The sequence below is a fragment of the Bufo bufo genome, chromosome 7, assembly GCF_905171765.1.
Source record: "Bufo bufo chromosome 7, aBufBuf1.1, whole genome shotgun sequence".
Taxonomy (NCBI): domain Eukaryota; kingdom Metazoa; phylum Chordata; class Amphibia; order Anura; family Bufonidae; genus Bufo; species Bufo bufo.
In genome coordinates this window covers 29,015,685-29,031,988 of record NC_053395.1, presented here as the reverse complement: position 1 = coordinate 29,031,988, position 16,304 = coordinate 29,015,685, and the positions used below count along the sequence as shown (strand labels likewise).

At 44.1% G+C, this 16,304-nt stretch overlaps 1 protein-coding gene across 2 annotated transcripts in view; it reads right to left on the bottom strand.

Moving 5' to 3' along the window:
• LOC121007391 (ankyrin repeat and fibronectin type-III domain-containing protein 1-like) overlaps positions 1-16,304 on the bottom strand; it is a 143,429-nt gene that overhangs the window by 123,951 nt on the left and 3,174 nt on the right. For both annotated transcript variants that reach the window (XM_040439282.1, XM_040439283.1), the window contains exon 2: positions 15,233-15,273. The gene's annotated coding sequence lies outside the window, so the exon portion shown is untranslated. The remainder of the gene's footprint in view (positions 1-15,232; positions 15,274-16,304) is intronic.

Genomic DNA, 16,304 nt, shown 5'->3' with positions numbered 1-16,304 from the left:
CATAGTGGTCAGTTGGAAGCAGCATGAGCAGACCACAGTGTGACCCAGTGACATAGTGGTGAAGTGGCAGCAGCATTAGGAGACCACAGAGTGGTGAGGTGGCAGCAGCATGAGGAGACCACAGAGTGGTGAAGTGGCAGCAGCATGAGGAGACCACAGAGTGGCCCAGTGACAGAGGGGTGAGGTGGCAGCAGCATGAGGAGACCACAGAGTGGTGATGTGGCAACAGGAGGTATATTTCCTATTAATACACCCCGTAAATAACTGTAGTACAATGTAACTTAACAGCAGAACGGCAATTAAGACGTATTCTTTTTACTATTAATAAACCCCCCAAAAAAGTAAAACAATCAAAATTCACCGCAGAACGGCTAATAGGATGTATGTATTTTTCCTATTTATACACCCTGTAAATGGCTGTAGTACAATGTAACTTCACAGCTGAACGGCAATTATGACATATCTTTTCCTTTTGTTCCCCCATTAATACTCCCCCCAAAAAATAAATAAATCATCAAAATTCACCGCAGAACGGCTACTAGAACGGAGGTATATTTCCTATTAAAAAACCTTGTAAATAACTGTAGTACAATGTAACTTCACCGCAGAACGGCAATTAAGACGTATTATTTTTACTATTAATAAACCCTCCAAAAAAAGTATAACAATCAAAATTCACTGCAGAACAGCTAATAGGACATACGTATCTTTCCTATTAATACACACCGTAAATGGCTGTATCACACAGAACTTGCACCCCAATAACAAGCAAGGTTTGCTGGAATTACTGATGTATCATATAGTGCTAACAACCTAAAAGCAGCAGTATAACACCAATTTGGATCCCCAATTAGTGCAGCAAGGTGTAATAGAATCGCTTCTTTTTACCCAGACTGTACACTCTCCTATTGCACCCTATTCTCCTTTTATAGTGTAGATGATTCCTCCCTATTTTTTCCCTACACCTTTAATAATCTTTCCCTGAACTTCTAAATCGATTTTCAGCACAATAAAGTCTTTCCTATCACTGTCCCTAGCCCCTGCACTAAGTACACTGGAAAATGGCAAAATCCAAGATGGCTGAGGCTATTTATAGGGATATGACACCACAGCTGGCTGCTGATTGGCATTGTGGGTGATCCCTCCATGTCCTAACACATGCAGCATCCATTTTAGGTTACTTTCATACTGACGTTTTGGCTTTCCCTTTGTGAGATCCGTTCAGGGCTCTCACAAGCGGTCCAAAACGGATCAGTTTTGCCCTAATGCATTCTGAATGGAAAAGGATCCGCTCAGAATGCATCAGTTTGCCTCCGTTCCATCTCCATTCCGCTCTGGAGGCTGCTTGTAGCGTTTTGGTGTCTGTCTGACGAATCTGAGCCAAACGGATCCGTTCTGACACACAATGTAAGTCAATGGGGACGGATCCGTTTTCTATGACACAATCTGGCACAATAGAAAACAGATCCATCCTCCATTGACTTTCAAATGGGATTCAAGACGATCCGTCTTGGCTATGTACAAACAGATCTGTTCTGAACGGATGCAGACGTTGTATTATCTGAACGGATCCGTCTGTGCAACTTTGATTCGCTCATCTCTAATTTTGGGCTAAGAATCTTTTTTTTTTCATTTTGTCTCCATTTAAAATGTTCATCCGTTTCTGAGATACAAGGGTTAAAAATCAGTCTGTTAGCAAGCTGTCACAGTCTGTTTTCTTATCTCTGATATCCTGACCTCACAAACACTCATAGTTCAACTCTTATCGAACTTACAAGAATATGGCTTAAATAAGTGTTCATCGGGTCAGGAGATCAGAGATGAGAGCAACACATGAGCAGAATTCAAAGAAAACAGATTGTGACAACTTTCAAACAGACAGATTTTTAACCCTCATATATCAGAAATGGTTGAAGATTTTTCAATTGAAAGAATTATTTTTAGCCCGGAATGAGTAAATGTAATCATAAAAATGCCTCCCAATGTATACATAACCTTTAAAGCATACCTCTATTTATAAAAACACATTTCCATAAATGAATAGTACAGATGAACATAAGAAACTTTGTAATAAATCTTGTTAAAAAGAATGCTTCTGTCTGCTTTCATCATTGCTCTTTTGCTTTTAACATCTATGGATAGAGTAGGGGAAGAGGAGGATGCTGGATGAGAGACAAAAACTGCAGTTTCTTAGCTCTACTACACTTAGCACTTTTGACTCTACTATATCTAGTAAAATAAGGCTCTGCCACTGTTCAGAGTGAGGTAATTAATCACTTGGTAGGAGAGCAGCCTCCTCATTCTTCTTCCTCGCTCTGCAGACTGTGTGTGAGGCTGGAGAAATAAGCTAATTGAGATAAGAGGCTGAGTGAAGGGAAAGCGGAGGAAAGCAGCATAAGAAGCCCAGTAGAAAGAATAATTCTTTAATAAGATATATTACATAGTTTCTTATATTCACCTGTTCCTGTAATTTCTGAAAACTTGCTTATAACTGGAGATAACTACAGAGCTATGACCCCTAGAGCCCCACAGCTCAAAAGCCACAGGTTGGAGAGCACTGCTTTATATTATGAGCGAATTTCATTTTTGTGGGGCAGATTGGCCTTTGGGACCTTCAAGCACCATGACCGAGGTAAACTGAAACTCCTAACACCTAAACCGAAGGATCAGGAAGCAGAGAAGTAACTAGTGCTTCTGGAAGCCATCGACTCTATTTGGGCTGGGTCTATTAAAGGGGGAATGTATTATCACCAACTTGAAACTCCTCTTGCTGCCAAGTTCTGGAAGAAACCTGGACTATGTCATTCTTTACTACTGTCCATGGTACTGACAAAGGCAGGGGATAAAGGAAGGATGCGCAGATCTGCTGCAGACACTTATTTATAAATACTCAGTAGTGTGATGATGATCCTATTATAAGTCAATGGGGTCCGTCAAGCTCTGCTGGTGTACACTGTGCAACCAACCTGTTGCGGCACTGTGGCTTCTGTTACATATGGAAACCATGACGCAAATGTGAACAGAACCTAAGCCACTGTTCACATTTGCTTTAGTTGTTTTCTGTCAGGTTTGCTTTTATAGTTTTTTTTATAGTCAAAAGCATGCTCAGCTCCGTCAAATGGATCATGACAGATCATACAAATTAGTCCTATCCATTACGGATCCTGGAAACATGGGAATCCTGGGACACTAGTGTGAACGAGTCTTAAAGTGATTTTATATGACCCCCAACAAAAACTTACGTAAAGGTAACAAAAACAAAAGAAGCTTTACTCACCAGTCCAATCCAGTGCTGCCACTCCAGTGCTCTATTTAAGTGAATAGGAGCAGCAGTGCAGTTCCATTCACGGCCACTACTCAGTGTACGGAGCGGTTCTGTTTCAGTGCCTGTTCCTGAGATTGGTGGCCCAATCAAACAGCCGATCATGGGGGTGCCATATTGGTAATCTATCCTAGGTCATGAATACTACAGCCCCAGAAAATCTCATGGTGGCCTATGCTTGTGTGCACTTTTATAGGCATACACATTTGGTTAGGATACACAGCTGCTCAATCTGTGCAAATCTCCAGATTTTTCTGAAAACAGTGCCCCTCTTGTCCTTGGGCTGTGTCTGGTATTGCAGCTTAACCCCATTCAATACGAAGCTTGTAAGTACAGTACTATTATGTACGCCCCAAATCTGCTGCATCGTCAGAAGCAGGGTGGCTGTGTGCACAGTCCGGTGCAGCGGGAGCCATGCCCTTACTCCGAGGACATGGCCATTGTGCTGCCTGAACAATGACTGTGCAGTGAGCTGTACATTAAGACGACTGAACCTATCACATCCAGGGTCTGCTCGGCAGCCTATGTGTCTGCACGCTGCAGAGCTAGCAGCATGACAGGTAATATCTGGATAGTTAGGCAGAAAGTTTTAATGACACTGCAGTCAGAGCAATTAAGAGCGGAGAGAGAATAAGAATTATACTGTCGCTATGGAAACTATTGCGGCAAGAAGCCAAAGTGACAACTCGGCCCGGTAGAAAGTAGAAGAGAGAGAGGAACGACCACTGGTGATTTGGAGACCTCTCTTGCCTCTGGCACCTGCCGCCAGCTAATGTCAAAGAGCCATATATTTTATAATGTGTGTATATATATATATATATATATATATATATATACACACACACACACATACATACACACACACACCCTACATACGTACACACCATCATGCCACTGGAGAAGATTGTTCAATCGGTGTTTGTAGGATACATAGGTATTGGGACTGATCGCTGTTCTTTTAGCCTTTTATCCAGGTCAGACCTGTCTTCAAGGGATTTTCCATTTTTATAGAAGTCAAACCTTTGAAAAAAGTTTGATACTTTTGGATGCGGAAATGTGGAGGCAGTAAGGTACAATTTGTGCAATACGTATAATGCTACCACACTTCCTAATGGAGAATAATCACGTAACGCAAGGGCCCGAAGCTGTTACCAGGTAATTGTTCATCCCCTATGGCATGGCTTAAGAACGTGTGCTGGAAGTGGTGCAAGGTGTTTTCCAACAAGTCACTGGGACGTCATAGAGGAAGTGAAGTAGAACAGGTGCCATTGGAGTGTGGCTATTATCGGTGGTCCTGTCGCTGTTACTGGTGTGTTTTCGTCATTACTGGTCTGGGGGTTTGTAGTTGTTGCCTATATTAGAGGTCCTGTGGTTCTTATTGGGGGACCTGTGACTCGGTCTACAACTGTTACTGGGTGTCCTGCTGCTGTTACTGGTGTGTGGTCCTCATTACTGGGGGGGTCTGTGGTTGTTGCCATGATTGGGGATCCTTTGGTTGTTACTGGGGTTCCTGTGGTGGTCACTGTTACTGGGGGTCTGTGGTTGTTGCTATTATTGGGGATCCTGTGGTTGTTATAACTGTTACTGGGTGTCTAGTTGCTGTTACTGGTGTGGCTGTCATTACTGGGGATCCCTTGGTTGTTACTGGGGCTCGTCTGGTGGTCACTGTTTCTGGGGGTTTGTAGTTGTTGCCATTATTGGGGACCTTGTGTCTTCTGCTGTTACCAGGGATACTGTGGCGTCTATTATGGTCTGTCACTGTTTTGGGTGTCCTGTGGCTGTCGCTGTTAGGGTGCAGGTACAGTGAAACTCCCAAAAAAGTTCCTAGAACAGTGCAAATTTTGGCACATTGTACAAAAGTCTCACTACCCCTATAGTATAAACCAGTATCACACCCCTTGCATTATGAACTGTGGAGGCAGTAAGTAAGAAGTCAGCGTCTCTTCTGATTGTGGGTATGTAGTATCTTTTCTTCAGATTAGGCCCAGTATATCTCAGACCCTGCGTACTATGACTATAGCAGTATAAACTGCTCGGAGAGTGAAGACGACTAGGTTGTAGGGGTTCACATGGACCTCGTGGTGAAGCCTAAATATACAGTATAAATAGGGTTAAATCCTATTCACTATAGTCCCTCGTTGTAAGGCCAGCTGAAAAATGCTGAGAAATACTTTCCTGCACCAGCATCTGAATCCTGACATTTATCACCAGACCATGCCAGGGTTTTTTTTTTATGTTTTTAATGCCACTTTCCCAAGTAATTAACATATTATTTTTCCATCAGCTCAGGCTCGGAATCCAGCCCTGGGGGGCCGGTGTACCTCCCGCGTCCCTCAGCATGGTATAATGTCTGTTCTATACAAGGTGGCTGTAAGTAGTAGGAGAAGTGCCCTCTTTCTTTGCCGGGTGTATGAATAGACGGCTCTATTCTCTTGTACATTAATGATAAAGAACACTTATGAGCGCATTCACACGCGGCTCCAAGAAAATGACTTACCACATAATTCCACAACATAGTCTTTCCTCAGGAGCGGAGGACTCTGGGTAATGCCATGCAAATGAATGGCCATAGAGAGGTCTAAATGTCGAGGGGGTTAGCGAAAATGTGTTTTGCATGAAATCAGAATAAAAGCCTAATGTGCTGAGACGACTTATTCTTCAGAGTTTATGCGGCACATGATGGCTGCTGTCTATCTGACTGAACCCAGGAGAGACGGTTATTATCTTTATGTCTAGTGATGACATCTTCGGTATGGTAGTATATTTCCATACGAGTTTCAAGGGCTTCCACTCAAGTTCCATGGTCTCCCAGTTGCTTCTATATGAGATCCAGGAGCTCCCAGTACTTCCAAATGGGATCCAGGTGTTTCCAGTACTTCCAAATGGGATCCAGGTGTTTCCAGTACTTCCAAATGGGATCCAGGTGTTTCCAGTACTTCCAAATGGGATCCAGGTGTTTCCAGTACTTCCAAATGGGATCCATGTGTTTCCAGTACTTACAAATGGGATCCAGGAGTTTCCAGTACTTCCAAATGGGATCCAGGAGTTTCCAGTATTACCAAATGGGATCCAGGTGTTTCCAGTACTTCCAAATGGGATCCAGGAGTTTCCAGTACTTCCATGCACGTTCCAGGATCTCCCAGTGCTTCCATACACGTTCCAGGTGCTCCCAGTGCTTCCATACATGTTCCAAGAGCTCCCAGTGCTTCCATACAAGTTCCAGGGGCTCCTAGTGGTTCCATACTAGTTCCTTGAACTCCAAGTGCTTCCATACGAATCCCATGGGCTCCTAGCTCTTCCATACGAGTTTCGTTAGCTCCTACTGCTTTTATACAAGTTCCATCAGCTCCGTACGAGTTCCAAGAGAACCCAGTGCTACTGTATGGGCACCTGGCACTGTACTTCTATATAACAGTTCCACATGGAGCTCCCACGTAGGTACCCATGTGGAGGCTTTTACATGGATTTGTGATATTATTTTTTTTCAGTCTCCCATGACTTTTAAGGGCAAAACTGTCACACATACCTAAGGGATCAGCCAGACTGGTTAGCACTGGCCCAGATGGTATTAATACCAGGAAGTTTTAAGTTTTCATTACCATTTGCGATTCACTATTTCAGACTGGTACATGCCTATGCGGTGGCATCATACTCTGCCAACAGCCCAGTCCATGATGACTGGCAAAGGAGGGAGGCAGCACCCGGTGCGCAATGTGTACTGCCAAAGTGCTGTTCGTTATAACTGATCCATTTTAAAACGGATCCTGATGAATCCTGACCAATGTCACCGATTTCTAATATGGTCTGTCACGTTTCGGTCCCCCTTCTATTTACTTGTAAAGCTGGCTGGTAGTTTTGGATGAAAATCATACAAACCCTTGCTATACAGAATCCAGCAAAGTCACCCTAAGCACATACCTATAGACATGTATGCAAATATACAGCGTGTATAATTTATGTCTCAGAACCGGAACCGCTGACATAAGCCCACTGGGTAAAGTTATGAAGGGCTTTGCACCAGTTTTCACAACTTTTTTCTCTTTTAGGTTTCTTTCGCCTCCTTTTATAAATGTGTATCCTAATAAACTTGGCTCGTCATACTGCAGTGCATTTCTGATTAAGGCCTTACCCCTGGAGATCAGCTAAACCTTAGGATCCAGGTGCATTTTTGAAAAAAACATTTACCGTGCCGGATGTCAAGACATACAAGACCGTGTGTGGTTATGTGATGTGACATTTCAATCATGGATTAGACGACCGACGGCTGACGAAGCAGGGAGCCGCAGCGGTGGGAGCAATCCTCCTCCAACACAATTACATAGCACACTTGGTTAATCGCCTGATATAATGTAATTATAGGTATCTCAAGGTTAATAAAAAATCTGAGTCATTCCATGCCCTGCAGTTGTTGGGACAATTTTTGTAGGGTAGCAACAGGGTGAGCAAAGGAACAGAGTGAAGCCAGGACGAGGGCGGGAGGTCTACGGGAGTCACTGCAGCCGAATAAAGCTTTCATTCCTGTGGTTAGACCACAGATCAAGGAAAAGAAATAAGGCTGGCGTTTAGCAGCATTGTGAGCTCAGTACAAACACTTCAGAGCCTGCGCTCGCCGCGCTGGAGAAAATATCCCTGCTCTCTGCAAGCGCTGCTCTAATCATCTCCGAGATCTAACGCGTGAAAGAATTGCAGCCACAATATATGGAATTTTCCATCTCGGTGACACCGAGAGCGGCTATTATATCACACTGTATACTGTATAAAATGCTGAAGCTACCAGATACAAGATAAAGGTGAAATAGATAGAAGATAGATAGATAGTAGATAGATAGATAGATAGGAGATAGATAGATAGATAGATGATTGATAGATATTAGATAGATCTGAGTCCTTCCGTTACTCTGTGCTCGGTCACCTGTGTACGGCTTGGACAGGAGGGTTTATAGTACTAGGCACTGTGTACACACTGTAGTCAGTGGGATGATGCACAGTAATGTACCATGGATACAATACAGAGAAGCGTCATTACTAAACACAAGTTATTAGCAGCCTGTATATTAGCACTGAAGCGCGGTGAGTCATGACAGTCTTTTCATAGCTCATAGGGAAGCCAAAAAGGAGATGCTGCCAGGCTTACTATAGCTGCGCCATGTGGTATATGAAGAAACATATTGTGCTTTATATTACTGTATATTATGTAGAAGTCCTTATATTTCAATCAGGGAAAATCATTTATTGAACAGGGGTTTTACCATAACAATATTTGGTGCTACATGATAAGTGATAAATGTTTGACTGCTAGGGGTCTGATCGCCAGGACCCCCCAGTGATCCTGAGAATGGTGGTCCCCAAGTCCCCTGTGTGAATGGAGCAGTAGTGTGCTATAGGACTAATGGAGTAAAGCACTTGGCTATCTCCCATACAAGTGAATGTAGAAGTGGTGTGCTATAGGACTAATGAAGTACAGAACTTGGCTATCTCCCATACAAGTGAATGGAGCAGTGGTGTGCTATAGGACTAATGGAGTACAGCACTTGGCTATCTCCCATACAAGTGAATGTAGCAGTGGTGTGCTATAGGACTAATGAAGTACAGAACTTGGCTATCTCCCATACAAGTGAATGGAGCAGTGGTGTGCTATAGGACTAATGGAATACAGCACTTGGCTATCTCCCATACAAGTGAATGGAGCAGTGGTGTGCTATAGGACTAATGGAGTACAGAACTTGGCTATCTCCCATACAAGTGAATAGAGCAGTGATGTGCTATAAGACTAATGGAATACAGCACTTGGCTATCTCCCATACAAGTGAATGTAGCAGTGGTGTGCTATAGGACTAATGAAGTACAGAACTTGGCTATCTCCCATACAAGTGAATGGAGCAGTGGTGTGCTATAGGACTAATGGAGTACAGCACTTGGCTATCTCCCATACAAGTGAATGGAGCAGTGGTGTGCTATAGGACTAATGGAGTACAGAACTTGGCTATCTTCCATACAAGTGAATGGAGCAGTGGTGTTCTATATAACTGATGGAGTACAGCTCTTGGCTATGTCTCATAGAAGTGAATGGAGCAGTAGCCATGTGCACCACTGCTCCATTCACACAAGGGACTTGGGGACCTTTCCTTCTTGGGCTCATGAAGGGTCCAATCTTTTTAGGGCATGGTGCCCTAGAAGCCATAAAGTTCTCCCCCCTCCTCCCTGCAACCCCAGCTTGCCCTTCTGGAGAAGACAATCTTTGACTTCACCTCCTAGTAGACACTGGGCTGGCAAGACTGCAGTAACCTCCTAAGCTCCCCCTAATGGTGGCTGCAAGCATCCAAACTTTTATAACTCAGGGTAAGCAAGAAATTGATCAGCACTGAATTTAAGACCAATTTAGATTAAAATAAAATAAAACGGTGTGCAGGGGTGTACCCGCTACGTCAGTTTAAGGTCTGCATACCCCCCTAATGGTTTACACATATTTGTATATTCAGATGTGTTTCCTCTCTCCCCCAAACTGATCTCAGAGGATCGCAGCCTCCATACCACGTCTGTCTCCGCACATGACAGCTGCAGATTTACTGTTCTCTTGGAACCTTTTGCTAGTCAGGAGCCACATTTGCAATTTAATTCATTCACATTTCCCAGACAGAAGAAGTAGCAGTAAAATACCTCCTACCGTCACCAAACCCCCCAGGACCCGCTGCCGGGGGAAATAACTTATTATGAATATATTGCCTCATCTGAGGCTTCTTCTAAATTCTTAACAAGGAGTACAGCTCACCACTTCACTTCAGCTTTCTGTGTCATTAGAAAAACTGCTTCAAGGCTCAGAAACCGCGCCACTCTTGTCCAGGGGCTGTTACTGCAGGATAGTCCAGATTACTTTTGTCTTAAGTCACAATACACAGTGTGCATGGAACGTTACTATCAGCTGGCGATTTAATGTGAATATTCACCCAGTTTCTTCTTATTGTACTTTTTCTTAGTGCCCTCTAGTGGTGACTGCAAGCAGCCAGTATTTAAAGGGACACTGACAGGCCCAATAAGCATAATTATCTATATATATATATATGCATGCACAGGTCTACTAATGTGCATTAAAAACATATAAGTATAACCCCTGTCCACCTTATAAATACAGCAAACTCATGTTTTATAACCTGATGTAATCGCTCTTCTTTCTGCCCAAGGGGCGGCGTTTCAGCTTCACTTCTGCCCAGCCAGCCGCCCCCCAACCGCCGTTTTGAAGCGCCGCCCAGCTCATCAATATTCACTTCGCTGGGCGGCTTCTGCTGTCCCCGACGTTCCGAGATCCCGCGCATGCCCAATAGAAAGCTATGGGCATCAGACTCACTTTCAGCTTCTGCGCATGCGCCCGGCACCCATAGCTTTCTATTGGGCATACGCAGGATCTCGGAACGTCGGGGACAGCAGAAGCCGCCCAGCGAAGTGAATATTGATGAGCTGGGCGGCGCTTTAAAACGGCGGTTGGGGCGCGGCTAGCTGGACAGAAGTGAAGCTGAAACGCCGCCCCTTGGGCAGAAAGAAGAGCGATTACATCAGGTTATAAAACATGAGTTTGCTGTATTTATAAGGTGGACAGGGGTTATACTTATATGTTTTTAATGCACATTAGAAGACCTGTACATGCATATATATAGATAATTGTGCTTATTGGGCCTGTCAGTGTCCCTTTAAGCTCCTCAACACCCTTTAGTGACTGCAGGCAGACGGTAGTTATGCTCCTAAGCACCCTCTAGTGGTGACTGCAAGCAGCCAGTATTTAATCTCCTAAGCACCATTTAGTGACTGCATTATTTCAGCTCCTAAGCACCCTCTAGTGGTGACTGCAGGCAGCCAGTAGTTAAGCTCCTGAGTGCCCTTTTGTGGTGACTGCAGGCAGCCAATATTTAATCTAAGCACCCTCTAGTGGTGATTGCAGGCAAAAAGTATTTAGAGTAGTTGGCCCATCTAGGGACAATGATGGCATATCGCTAGGATATGGGTGTGGGTCCTACACTGGGACTCATTCCTATCTAGAGAACGGGGCCCCAAAGTGAAGGAGAGCACACCAGGCAGGCACGGCGTGCTCTCCATTGATCGTTATGGGAGCTCCGAAAATAGCAGAACAAGTGCACCAAGCTATTTTCCCCAAGTCCCATAGTGGTGAATGGAGAGAACAGAGCCAACGCTTTGCTGTTTTTGGAACTACCATAGTGTTGAACGGAGGGTGACTGCGCATGCATGGCTGCTCTCTGTTCACTTTGCGGGTCCCGTTCTGGAGATAGGAGCGGGTTCCAGACATGGGATTTGCACCTATCTGACACTGTTGACATATCCTTGTGACATGCCATCAATGTCCCAGATCAGAATATCTCTTTACGCTCCTAAGCACCCTCTAGTGGTGACTTCAAGCAGCCAGTATTTAAGCTGCTAAGCACCGTCTAGTGGTGACTGCAAGTAGCCAGTATTTAAGCTCCTAAGCGCCCTCTAGTGGTGACTGCAAGCAGCCAGTATTTAAGCACCTAAGCGCCCTCTAGTGGTGACTGCAAGCAGCCAGTATTTAAGCTTCTAAGCGCCCTTTAGTGGTGACTGCAAGCAGCTAGTATTTAAGCTTCTAAGCGCCCTTTAGTGGTGACTGCAAGCAGCTAGTATTTAAGCTCCTAAGCACCCTCTAGTGGTGACTGCAAGCAGCCAGTATTTAAGCACCTAAGCGCCCTCTAGTGGTGACTGCAAGCAGCCAGTATTTAAGCTTCTAAGCGCCCTCTAGTGGTGACTGCAAGCAGCTAGCATTTAAGCTCCTATGCGCCCTCTAGTGGTGACTGCAAACAGCCAGTATTTAAGCTAAGCACCCTCCAGTGGTGACTGCAAGCAGCCAGTATTTAAGCTCCTAAGTGCCCTCTAGTGGTGACTGCAAGCAGCTAGCATTTAAGCTCCTATGCGCCCTCTAGTGGTGACTGCAAGCAGCCAGAATTTTATCATGTCACTATGTCTATGCTGCATATTTGGAGCTCTGTGTCAGTAAAGCACATGGCTATAAAGATATGTTGACCTAAAATCATTTAAAAGGCGGACATATGTTACATTTTGTACAACAATCGCATTTCAAGGCCGCTGTTACACATCGGACCCATTCACTTGAGTCACGCAACCCATCTTGGTTTGTCTATTCACCTCATATTAGTATGAACGCAGACTTACGCAAGCAGGCATTTCAGGGATATAAACATATAATGTTTCAGGTTACCCAATGCTCCGCTCAGGAGAAGACGCTCGCACACAGGTTTCCCTGGTTACAAAACGGCATGCTAAATCAGGAGCCAAATCTCCTTCATTCCACATGATGTGCGTGTAATGATCACGTCCCAGGTAAATTCCGGTAACTCTACCCCCCATTATTGCTGGTGCTTCTAATGATCCCCATGACGCTGGTTTTCTGGCTGCTAGGATATAGTGATCACTCGGCCTGTACTGTATTGTGATCTGCTGGAGGAGGAATGAGGAAGCATGGCAGCCACAGGTAGGGGCCACATATACCGTCAACATAAAGGCAGCAAAATCACCATCATCATCATCACTTCCCGCTAACATCACATCCTATACTGTAATAGGGTCTTCTCTGGTCTAATACATGCACGGATTTACTGCACAAGACCGCCACTAGGGGGAGCAAATGCAGGCAGCCCAGGTAACAACATATATAGCCACCGCCACAATGCTCAGGAGGGATGACTGAAGCATTCATCTCATAGTTATCAAACACCCCCGCATGCTCTTCTGCTAGTGTCAGTCTACACTGTCGTTCAGGTATTGAATTCCTAAAGCAGAAAAATCAGGACAGAGCTGAGATCTGAAAATGTGACTATAACAAGTCAGCGCTGCAGCGTCCATAGGTTTTTAAAGAAATCCTTTGCACACAGCGCAATCTACCATGTTACTCAATTAAAGGGGCATTCCTATTTTGATCACTAGGATATGCTATGACTTTGTGACTAGTGGGAGCTCGATTTCTGACAATGAAGGGGCTGCAGCCTCTTGACTTTTTGCAGGCCACCTGGTTATGCAGGGTGCTGCAGCCGGCCCCAGACACTTGAATGGAACTGTGCTACAGTTCCACTGCAAAACGGGTGGCTGGGGCAAGAAATCCGCTCGGCAGCCCCTTCATTGTCAGGATCGGTTAGTCAGAGTCCACCGTCATACAGTGATGGCAGAAATACCCCTTTAAGTCAACCTTAAAGGGATACCTAAGTCATGAGAGTGCTCACACACATGTAATCATGATATCGCTGCGGTCTCTGGTAGGTTACGGAGTGATAAAATATCAGGTATGATATGACCGGGTCAATCCAGGAATGCACCAGGGGACCACCACAGATTTTCTTAGCCCGCTGCATTCTATTCTTGTCACTGAATTGCATCCAGGTTGCTTAGAGGAGATTCACTGACAGACACCATCTAACTAGATTTTGCAAAAGTCAGGTAACGTCGACCTCTATTGCCACAGGCTGCAATGTGAACAGTGCTCCAGACTACATTTGCTGTCCTTTCACACACAACGCGCTTCGGCACAAACAGCTGGTTTACATGGCAGCCGAAAATATTCCTCAGCAGGTGGCGGCAGATGAAGCTGCTGCCGGCACGGACCTACAGCTCCTGAGAAACCAAGTCCAGGAAATATATTTATCAACAAGATACGGAAAGCATGCCAAATCTTACAAAATGGGGCACAAATCCTCAGGGCTGTCAGATAATTTTCTCTTCCTAACGTAGCTCAGTTATGGGTCCTCCGCCACCTTCCTTAATACTCATATCGCAGTAAAACTACCAGTCCCAGAAGCTTGCCTTGAAATCCTAGGACCTGAACACTGCATAGTGCTATTATCTACAGTATATAGCGGTATTACAACACTGCTATTTAGGCAGTATATGGTGGTTAATACTATAGCACAGTATGTGGCGGTATCATTACAGAACTGTTATTTAGGCAGGATATGGCAGTACATTATCGCACTTATTTAGGCAGTATATGGGGTATCATTATAGCATTGCTATTTAGGCAGGCTATGGCAGTATATTATAGCACTTATTTAGGCAGTATATGGGGCAATATTATAGAACTGTTTAGGTAGTATATGGGGGTATCATTATAGCACTGTTATTTAGGCAATGTATGGCAGTATATTATAGCACTTATTTAGTCAGTATATGGCAGTATTATTAAAGCACTGTATAGTACTGTTTTTTATGTAGTATATGGGGTTATTATAGCACTGCATGACAGTGGTATTATTAAGGCAGTGTATAGCACTTATTTAGGCAGTACACGGGTTCATTATAACGCTGTATGGCACCATTATATAGAGAGTGCTTAGCAGTATTTTTTAAGGCCCTGCATAGCACTGTTATTTAGGCAGTATATGGTGTTATTATAGCACTGTATGACACTAATATTTAGCCAGTATATGGCAGTATTATTATAGCACTGTTATCTAGCCACTATGTAGCTATGTTATTTAGGCACTGTGGTGGCATTATTATTTGGCTACTGTATGGTTGCATTATTAGCACTGCATATTGCGGTCATTTCAGCACTTCACGGTCCTCAGTATAGGACCCTCTGCAATATACAGTCCTACAGACAATGTACCGCCAGTGTCCTATAGTATCTATAAGCTGCGTGCACACAAATGTTTGTTTCTATGCTACAATTCCATTGGTTTATTTCTATTTTTGCGCTGCAGAATGAACGACCCCTTATTAATGTATTATATATGTTATTACATGGCACGTTTTTATATCTCTTGGACCGGTGACTCTGCGCAGTCAGTACTCGGCACTTGTGCTCTCCTGCGGCCTCAGTTCCCATTAAGGATATATAGGCTGTAATAACAGATAAACACATGAGGAGGAAGGAGTTCTTACCTTGGTGTTTGAAATTCTTTCCGGTCCGCTGACCCCAGACTCTGTAAGACAAGAAAGATCCTTTTAGATATGGTTTGCACGGAGGATGAGGAGGAAATTCCACATACATTCCTAAGTTGAGAAAGGATTAACTTAATGGTTCCCAACGTTATTAGAGCAAAACTATACCCTATTACACTCCCCATTGACCATAACATGGCATATCTGGCATTATAAGGGGCCCTCTGATAACCTCGGGGGTGGCGCACAACACTGGTATCAATGCAGAAGTGTCCTAAGAGTGTAATATGTAAAAAAAAATAAAAAAAAAAGCTATAAACCATGTAAAAAAGGGATCTAGATGAACAAACGGTGGTAAAAGGAATGGAAAGTATAGAATAAAACTCTATTCAGACACTGCAGCAAATACCACAGTTTGTCCACACCATGTGAATATACCCAAATCTGAAAGTGGTGCAGGGCTCGTTACAGTATATCAGCGCTCTGTCTTGTAACGATCTGTTTACCTGGATATGGTCAGGATGGGTCAAAAATGTTTAAAATCAGGTTGGATTCTTTGTGACTGTCGCCTCGCCTCTTCAAATGAAATATTACAGTACAGCGTTGCATTCTTCATGTACTTGTGCAGCCCCCCGGCCAGGGGCATATACAAATCTTATAGGAACCCATAGCAAAACTTAGTATGGGCCCCCCAAGCCCCACCCGGTGCACGTGTGACAAGCACCCCCAGGTAACTTTCGTTTTTTTTTTCTAATTAAGCAGAAAATAAGTTAGTTTGAAAAAAAAATTTGGGGGGGAAAAAGTCACCCTCCACCTCACCCGCTTTATTTGAAATGCTTCATAAATATGGTGCTCATGCTGACCCCTATATTTCTCAATGTGTTTACGCCAGACAACTGGCAAAAATACGCTAATAAATCTATTACAAAGCTGGCTGCCTCCAGCCACCACTAGGGGGAGCTCAGTGCATAGGAATTTATACAATTACCATTTACCAGAATAGAAGCCGAAATAATCTCTTTGCACTGAGCTCCTCCCAGTGGCGGCTGCATGAAAACGCAGTGTTTTCTAG